Source organism: Canis aureus, chromosome 1, assembly GCF_053574225.1.
Source record: "Canis aureus isolate CA01 chromosome 1, VMU_Caureus_v.1.0, whole genome shotgun sequence".
NCBI classification, from domain to species: Eukaryota; Metazoa; Chordata; class Mammalia; order Carnivora; family Canidae; genus Canis; species Canis aureus.
In genome coordinates, this window is record NC_135611.1 from 91086090 (window position 1) to 91095985 (window position 9896).

Genomic DNA, 9896 nt, shown 5'->3' on the forward strand with positions numbered 1-9896 from the left:
AAACCTGCGAACTCTGATGAAAGAAATCAAAGAAAAGCTAAATAGATGGAAAGATATTCCATATTCATGCATAAGGAGACTAAATGTTATCAAGATATCAGTTCTTTTCAATTTGGTTTATAGATTCAATGCAATTGCAATCAATTCCAGCAAGTTGTTTTGTGGACATTAACAAGCTGATTTTAAAGCTTATATGGAGAAGCAAAAGACCCAGAATAGCCAGCCTAGTATGGAAGAAGAACAAATTTTGGGTACTGACATTACCCAACTTCAAGACTTATTATAAAGCTACAGTAATCAAGACAGTGTGGTACCAGTGAAAGAAGAGACAAAAGATTAGTAGAAGAGAATGGAACCCAGAAGTAGACCCACATAAATAATGGTCAATTAATCTTTCACAAAGAAACAAAGACAAAACAGTGAAGATATTTGTTTCCAACAAATAGTGCTAGAACAACTGGACATCCACATGTAAAAAGTAATGTAGATGATTCTAGATATAGACTTTATACCCTTCATAAAATTTAACTCAAAATGGATCACAGACCTAAACTGAAAATGCAACACAGTAAAATTCCTGGAAGATAATATAGAAGAAAATCTAAATGACCTTTGCTATGGTAATGACTTTTTGAGAACACAAGACACAGATTGGGAGAAAGTAAGTCTTGAGAAAGACATATTTGTTAAAGGACCGTTGTCCAAAATGTAGAAAGAACTCTGAAAACTCAACAACAAGAAAACAAACAACCTAATTAAAAAATAGTGTAAACACCATTAGATACCTCACCTAAGACGATATCCAGATGGGAAATAAGCATATGAAAAGGATGTTCTACATTATATGTCATCAGGGAGATGCAAATTAAAACAACAATGAGATACCACTACACATCTCTTAAAATGGTTTGAAATCCAGAACACTGACAACACCAAATGCTTGCAAAGATATGGAGCAACAGAAACTCTTAACTCCTTCTGGTGGTGGAATACAGCCAGGTTGGAAGAGATTTTGGCAGGTTTTTTTTTTTACAAAACGAAATTTACTTTTATGATCCAGCAATCACAACCCTTCACAATTACCTAAAGCTGTTGAAAACTGTGTCCATACAAAAACATGCACTCAGATTTTTATGGAAGCTTTATTCACTTTATTCAATTGCCAAAACTTGGAGACAATCAATATTTTTTTCAGTAGGTGAGTGGCTAAATAAGCTATGGTACAAAGAATCAATGGAACATTACTCAGCACTAAAAAGAAATGAGTTATCAAGCTATGAAATGACATGGATGAAACTTAAATGCATATTACCAGTGAAAGAAGTCAATCAGAAATGGATACTTATTGTATGATTCCAACTCTATGACATTTTGAAAAACTGCAAAGAGGAGACAGTGAAAGGATCAGAGGTTGCCAGAGGTTGGAAAGGAAGAGGGATTATTGGCAGAGCACAGAAAATGTTTAGGGCAGTGAAACTACGCTGTATGATACTATGATGATGGAGATGTGTCATTATACATTTGTCAAGACCCATAGATTATGCAACACCAAGAATGAACCCTCATATGAACCATGGACTTTATGATGTGTCAGTGTGGTCCCATGGATTATAACAAATACATGACTCTTCTGCATGAGGTTCATGGTTGCAGAGGTGTGAGTGTGTGGGTTCACGGGACACATGGGAACATTCTGTACTTTCTGCTCTATTTTTTTCTATTTATCTGAATCTGGCCTAAAAAAGTCTGTTAAAAATGTCATTGAACTTGGGGTGCTTGGGTGGCTCAGTGGGTTAAGTGTTTACCTTCAGCTCAGGTCCTGATCTCAGGGTCCTGGGATCAAGATCCTCCCGTTGATCTCTCCGCTTTGAGGAGAGTCTGCTGCTCTCTCTTCCTCTGTTCTCTCTCTCAGTCTCTCACTCTTACTTTCTCTCAAATACATAAATAATCTTTTAAAAAATGTCATTGAGCTAAATACACAGGTACATATAAAACGTGAGAAATCTGAATAAGATGGGTGGATTGTTATCACTGTCAATATTTTAGTGGTACTGTACTGTAGTTTTGCAAGGTATTATACCACTAGAGGAAACTGTGAAAAAGGTACATGGGATTTGTTTTATTTTTTTACAACTGCCTGGGAATCTATAATTATCTCAAAATATAAAAGTTTAATTAAGAAAAAGGTACACTAGATCAAGTCTCCATCCTCCTTATAAGCATTTGACTTCCATCCCCCTTAGAATAAAAGCAGACCTTCTTTCTATATTTTATATGGTTTTCTAAGATCTGTCCTTTGCCAGCTTTCTTTCTCTCTTTCTCTCTCCATCCCTCCCTTCTTCTGTAAGCTTCATCCACAATAGTTTCCTTTCTGTTCCTTGGATAGGTCAGGCTGCTGACCTTTCTGACAGTCTACTTGTTCCTTCTGCCTTGGGCCCTTCTTCAAGTCACTTGTAGAGCTGCCTCAGGCATGCCCATTGGTTCAGATGTCACCATTTCAGAGTGTGCCCCAGATCATTCTGTGTAAAATGCCCTGCACAGGTACTCTCTTCACATTACCTTTATTACCTCATTTATGCTAACCATAATTAAAGGCTTTCTCCAACTGTCCTTGCCCTTTCCCCCTTACATATCTCCTTCTGCAGAATGCAGATTTCATGAGTGCAGAGATGTCTGTCTTGTTTCCTACTGTGCTCTAGTGCCCATCTGATTCCTAGTGGGTACTCGGAAAATATATGCTAAGTGAGTGAATTTTTTAGAAAAAAATGTGTGGATGTCGCTAAGAAGATACCCATTAATATAAGGGAGAAAGGAACAGGAGGAAGAACTCTGGCTTAGGACCGTAACAATGCCTCTGTTTAAATTGTCATTTCTTGGAGAACTAATAGTTTTAAAAGAAGGAAAACATTTTGCTTGGTGGGATCCAAAGTCAATGTCTCAGTTTTTTTCTGAATATATGTAGAGGTGAGTCTGAAAAGTAATTAACTACAGGTTCCTGACTGAGACACAGCCTCTGTGTCTGAGAGTGAAATCAATGGATTATCAGGGCAAATAAGGCCCTGTGGTCTCCTGAGATGAAGATCCAAGGTCAAGAAGAATTACTAAAGTATAAAACATTACAAAAATTACAAAACATAAAAGAAAGAGAAAACGCCCACCTTTTGGATGAAATGTATTCACTCCCCATGGCAGCACTGTGGCTCTATCATGTAAGAGCAGTTCAGAAGCAAAGCTCAAAGAGTGGGGCAGGTGCTCCCCTCACCTCTTACACGGCACACTCCCATGATGTGCACTGCCACAGGGGTCTGGGGGTGTTTTCTCCATCCCCTGCTGCCTCAGTCAGTTTGGGCTGTTATAACATGATACCATAGACTGGGTGGCTTATGCAACATCAATTTCCTTCTCTCAGTTCTGCAGCCTGAGAAGTCTGGGGATTGGGTTATGGCTGATTTTGTTTCTGGTGAGGAACATCTATTGGTTCTGTCCTCATGGGGTGGAGAGAGAATGGAAGCATATCTCTTATCAGAACAGCACTGATCTCAGCAGGAAGGCTTCACCTCATGATCTAATTCCTTCCCAAAGACCCATGTCCAGATACCATCACATTAGCAATTAGGGGTTCAACATATGAACTTGAGGAGAGAAACACATGTTCAGTCCATGGTACCTGCCAGTCACACCTTATCTCTTCTGACCCCCAGATTGTTTACCAAAGTGTACCTCCTCAATCCCTTGCTCTCAGCTGGGTCCTGGAGTGTTAGAAATAGACAACATGAAGCTTTTGTTAGGAACCTCAAATTATCCTAGTGGTGGTACCGTTGACCTTCACAAAGTCCAGGGTTTAGGAAGGTTCCTTACCTGCAGGCATACATCCAGCATTTCCCAAACTCCCTTTTTAAATAGGGTTTGAAGTGTCATGTTGTTGTTGGCTTCTTATAAGATTAGATTTAGCAATAGTGTTTTTGCTCTTTGTTTTTTTCTTTTTAAAGGTTTACCTATTTTAGAGATATTGAGAGTTCTGGGGGAAGGAGCAGAGAGAGTCTTAAGCAGACTCTGCTGCTGAGTGCAGAGTCCCACACGGGGCTTGATCTCATGACCCTGAGATCAGGGCTTGAGCCAGAACCAAGAGTCAGATGCTTTAACTGACTGTACCACCCAGACACCCAGATTTAGCAATAGTTTTTGAAAGAGTCATGCTGCTCTAAAAAGAAAGTTTAAAAGCTTTCTTTCACCACACTCCTGATTTTCCTCCTTTCTTTCATAGTATAATGGCCACAACTTTTCAGTTTTCTTTGCTCAATGCCTCTTGTAATCCAGATTTCTGAACTTCGGGTGCCCCACAGTTGGCTCTTTTCTTCCTGCTCACTCCCTTGGTGCCTTATCCACTTACTTGACTTTAAATACTATCTGCATGCTGATAACTCAAAAACATATATTGCCAGCCTTGACATTACCTCTAACCCCCAAACTTACCTATTTGGCAGCCCATAAAGTTTTCCCTCTTGAATATGTGCTAGACATCTCGATGACACGCCATTGCCATCCTTCCTGAACCCATATTCTTGACTTTCCTCCATCACTATATCCTTCAGGAAGTCCTAGATTTTCTCAGTCTTTAAAACCTGCCCCATAATTTCTCACCACCTGAATAGCTGGCATCCTCATCCCTGTGATTTCCTGCAACAACATCCTGTTTCCTTTACTTCTACTCCTGACCCTCTATAATCTCCTCAGGGCAGCCAGAGAAATCCCTTCAAAATATAAATCAGATCATTGCATTCCCTTTCACAGAATCCTTGTGTGACTTCTTAACACATACTGAATAAAAACCTAAATCTCTACGGTGGCCATGAGGCACTGACCCTTCTCCTGCCACCAGCCACCCTAGCCTTCCTGCTGCCCTCATTCACACCACAGGCACTGCTTCTCAGGTCTTTGCATCCTGGGACTCCCTTCCCTGAGGGTTAGATGTTAAGGACAAAGAGTAAATAAATTTTGTATACATCCCATCCTATTTCTGGTATTATATCAGTGCTTCATTTAATCTCATAATGAAGCAATTGACAGAAAAAAATGTGTATATGGATATACATGTGTATACCAGTAGATAAGATACTTTGTTCTTTATAGGGCAACAATTTTATAAAGCAAATAGAATCTCTGTACTAATTTCTTAAAATAAAAGTAATTTTTATTTTTTTGTATTTATTTATGTTAAAGATTTTACTTATTTATTCATGACACAGAGACAAAGGCAGAAGGAGAAGCAGGCTCGCTGCAGGGAGCCCGATGTGGGACTTGATCCCAGGACCCCGGGTCACATCCGAGCCAAAGGCAGACAGACGCTCAACTACTGAGCCACCCAGGCCTCCCTAAAAATAAGTTTTAAAACCCTTTCTTGCAATCTACCCCTCATACTATGGAAGTTTCTCCATAAAGAAAACAGTGGGGAAGTCCCCTGACAGGGCAACTGGTTGTTTCTATTAAATCATCATTAAGTCTGTTGATTTGTATGCATCAACTTCTTTGGCCATTAACATTGCCCTGGGGGGTTATCTTTTACAATCCACTCCTCATGACACACACACACACACACACACACACACGCACATACACACACCTTCAGACTAAACACACACTCCAGCTAATTTCCATTTGCAGGCAGTTGCCTGGACAAGTATCATTCACACCTGTTCGTGTCCAGTGCTGATGGAAGTCACAGTCTTCCAGTGAAACAGTGACATAATGGCGGAAGTCCAAACAGAGCTATTCCTGAGTCTTGAAGTTGAACCCTATCTAACATATTAAGTGAAGTCTTGGAAAAGAAAACATTTTCCCCCCAGATTTGATATCAACAAAGCCCACCCACTCCTGGAGAGGGAGAAGTGCTGAGAAACATAGCACAGCATTGAACTTAATGGGGACTCAGTGTTAAGGCTGTGCGCACCAGATTCTTCTGCAGTATAGGCAGCAGCACAAAGGGACACATGCACAGGGTTCATCAAACTCTGGCATTGTCATCTGTTTCATGCTCTATTGTTTAATTCTTTCAGAGTTCAGCTCAGTAGCCACCTCCCACAGGCCCTTTTCCTCGGTTACCACCAGCCCACGTAGAGCCATGACAGTGAGGTGCAGCGAAACTACATTATACAGGTATGTGATCTTCACCTCCTTCATGATGACAGGGACTCACCTGCCTTATCTCCCCCTTTTACAGTTTGCTGTCATGGAGGACTCGTGTTAAAATCTTAAAAATATATATTTTCATATGTATGGCTGCCCATTAAGATCCCCTGGGGAACTTGTAGAGAATGCCACTGCCTGGGCCCTGCCCCCAGGAATTGGGGCTGGCTTGGTTGAGAGTGAATCTCCAGGTAGGGAGATTATTATTTTTAAAGGCCCCAAGGTGCTGCTTATTTGTAGCAAGGGTTAAAGCCTCTTGGTTTGGGGCAGTTTTGAAAGCATATTTTGCCACCTATGAATTGTTTTCACAAATTAAAAAAAAAAAAAAAAACAGCAACCTCTACTAGCAATTAATACTTTCCTGGATTGTTCCTTGGGTGGGATCACACCTTGCCTATTTTGAATCCCCATCACCTTGGGCAACTGCTTAACCCTTCAGAGACTTACATTTCTCTTTTGTAAGACGGATTTTTCTTTTTTTTTCTTAGAGAGAGGTAGAGAGAGAGAAAGAGAGAGAGAAAGAGAGAGAGAAAGAGAGAGAAAGAGAGAGAGAGAAGGTATGGGGAGTAGAGGGAGAGAATCCCAAGTGGACTCCCCGTTGAATTCAGAGCCTGATACACAGGGCTCAATCTCACAACCCTGGGATCATGACCTGAGCTGAAATCAGCAGTGGTACACTTAACCTGCTGAGCCACCAGGCACCCCTGGAGGTTTTAATAAGTGTCAAACACGTGGATTGGTTGTGAGAAGTAAATGAGGGAATGTGAGAAAAGTACTCAGTCTAGGACTTGGAATACATGAATTCAGCAAGCTTTTAGCCATGGTGTGCACTCCCTAGCCTAGTAAGTATCTGCCCCACGGTGGACACAAATCAATGTTAATCCTTTCCTCTCTTTCCCTCCAACTGCTGTATGCTGGTCTGATTCCTATCATCATAAGCCAGGCCTTTGGTATGGAGTAAGGAAGACTGAGGTGTCTAAGTCCTATTTTGAATTATGTTCCTTATTTAATTATGGTGACATAAAGAGGACATGGTGTGCGTACGTGTGTGATAAGGAATATAGTTACAGCTAAGGAATTGTTCTGCTTCTAAGTTCTGAAGAGAAACACGGAGCGGGGATCAGGGAGGATAGAACTTGTAACATTGGGATTTAAGCAATAGGCAATGCCAGGCACCTCAGAGGAGTTTACAAACTTGTAAGGGACCTGGGTGCCTGGGTGGTTCAGTGGGTTAAGTGTCAGACTCTTGATTTCGGCTCAGGTCATGATCTCAGGGTCATGGGATCTGACCGTGCACCCTGGGGCTCTGTGCTCAGTGGGGAGCATGCTTAAGATTTTTTTCCTCTCTCTTTCTTTTTCCCTCCGCCTCTACCCTCAGCTCACATCTCTCTCTCTCTCTCTCTCTCTCTGTCTGAAAAAAAAAAAAAAAAAAAACGGAACAAAACAAAAACTTCCACAGGGCCTTGTTATCAGTGTCTCCAAGGAGCTTGATGGTGACAAGTCCGGCCCCATCCCAGACCTGCCCCTTCAGAATCTGCATTTTAACCAGATGCCAATGGGATCCTTGTGCACAGTCAGGTGTGAGAAGGGCTCTTGTGAGGTGGTGAGAGGATGGTGACAGCTGAGAGTGCCCGCAGAACTGCCTATAGAGGTTTCCCTATCATTCCCTCTCCATTGTTCTTGCCGTCCTCAGCCCGTGTGACACCTCAGTGCCCGAGACCACATTGTCAGCCCCCACTCTGAGTCTGAAGCAGCCCTCAATCCCTGCCGTGCATCCAGCCCCATTAGAGTGGGCACCCAGATCCCTTGCTGTCCAGGCAATCAGACCAAGGAGGCAGATTTCAGTGAATCTCTGAGGGCTACTTGGACCCTCTCTGGAGCCATCTGACCCTTCATGCTGGCTCTTCGGTGGTGCATGGCTCTCTGGAGCCACGTCCCTAGAGGACGTGCAGGGTGGGAGAAAGGAGCTGTAAACAGAGTACACCTAGCTCAGCAAAGATAATCCCACAAGTGGCCAACCCCAACTCTCCATTTTCTCTTGCAGCTTCCACTTTGGAAGGGCCTGCAAGTTCTGGCTTTTCTCCCTATCTTTTCATTCTTGACAAAACTGGTTAATGGAGAGATACTCTCTGCTTTGTAAACCACAATTATGTTGGAAATAAAACTCAGTAAAAGGTGCACCTGATATGTACATCAATGGGTCATTCACTCAGTGGCAGCTGGAGGAGCCCACCAAGCTGCCCTCACTTGTTTTCCTACAGGTAGGATATTTTGGTTTACTTGACTGCATATTGTTTGGCATTTTAAATTATATATTTTTTTAATCCTAGTCATTTCTGAAGCAAAAATGACTTCCCTGGTAATTAAATTTTTCCCACAATGGCAATTTCACTGCTTGTTTTCATTTTACTACAAGACGCCTCTGGATTATTATGCTGGTGTCAGTTCTCACCCACCCACATCCCTTCAAGGCAGCGGAAAAAGGTATCAACATCACTAAGGTAGGCCCAGATAATGTGTAGTTCCCCCAATTTCACATTTGGAGGCGTGTATCATATTATTTATGCATATAGGCTAGCTCAATACATGTTTCGTATTTTAGAGGCTACTAAATCTGGGAACTCTGAATGCAAAAATATAGCTTTGAATTGGCTAAGTTCTATTAATATATTATTCTATTTTATTTTTTAAAGATTTTATTTATTTATTCATTCATGAGAAACACAGAGAGAGAGAGAGAGAGAGAGAGAGAGAGGCAGAGACACAGGCAGAGGGAGAAGCAGGCTCCATGCAGGGAGCCTGATGCAGGACTTAATCCCAGGTCTCCAGGATCAGGCCCTGGGCTGAAGGCGGCGCCAAACCACTGAGCCACCTGAGCTGCCCATAATATATAATTTTAGATGGAACTTAAGTATACTATTATTAAGATTATTTTGGATTTCAAATAGTATTTTTTTCCACAAGGTCCATTTCAGAAGAAATTTGGCTGGAACAAATCATAATCTATGAGACAGGTAAATTCAGGAAAATGTGGTCTGAGACCCCTATACATTTAGAAGTTCACCTGATGTGCTGGATTGACTTGACCTCTTCTGTTTGATGAAAAAACTTCTCCCATCCTTTTCACTCCTTCCTCCATTGTGCTACTACTTGCTTACCACCAATTGGACAGATCCTTCATCAAGCCCCCTACGTGGTATTTTTCAAATTGCCAGTTTCAATCCTACACTAAGTCATGAAAACAATTTAATGAGTTTTATACAGTATTTTTTTAAAAAAGAATAGATCGGAGTGACTCACAGGCAGAAAGTTAAGTATTGTTTTGTGAAATTTTTATTTCAGTGGTGTGTGTGTGTGTGTGTGTGTGTGTGTGTATAATTACGTGGTAATGTGGATTATATTGCTTATTGGGGGTTGTAGCAAAAAAAAAGTTCGAAATACACAAGTGGACCTATTATTGATTCCTTCCTAAAACAATTCCATGCTCTGGATATTAAGGATCTTTGTCTTCTAAGAAGCTAGTGCATTTAGGTTGCTTCTACACTAATGGCCATCTCTAGGATGCCCACATGTAGCACGTGCCTGTCCCCATATAAGCACTTGAATATCTTGCCTCCATGAATTATCTTTCCTGTGCTTCTGAGTCTGCTTCTACTCTCCATCACATGGGGCATGAAGAAACCACATCCCTTCCTTGACTTACAGCCATTGGG

The 9896-nt window shown here is 41.5% G+C and overlaps 1 long non-coding RNA gene across 1 annotated transcript in view; it reads left to right on the top strand.

Moving 5' to 3' along the window:
- LOC144289593 (uncharacterized) overlaps positions 1-8419 on the top strand; it is a 41636-nt gene extending 33217 nt beyond the window's left edge. Inside the window, exons 2-3 of the long non-coding RNA XR_013357446.1 lie at positions 6054-6153; positions 8228-8419. This is a non-coding gene — a long non-coding RNA (uncharacterized LOC144289593). The remainder of the gene's footprint in view (positions 1-6053; positions 6154-8227) is intronic.
- The last annotated feature ends 1477 nt before the right edge of the window (positions 8420-9896 follow it).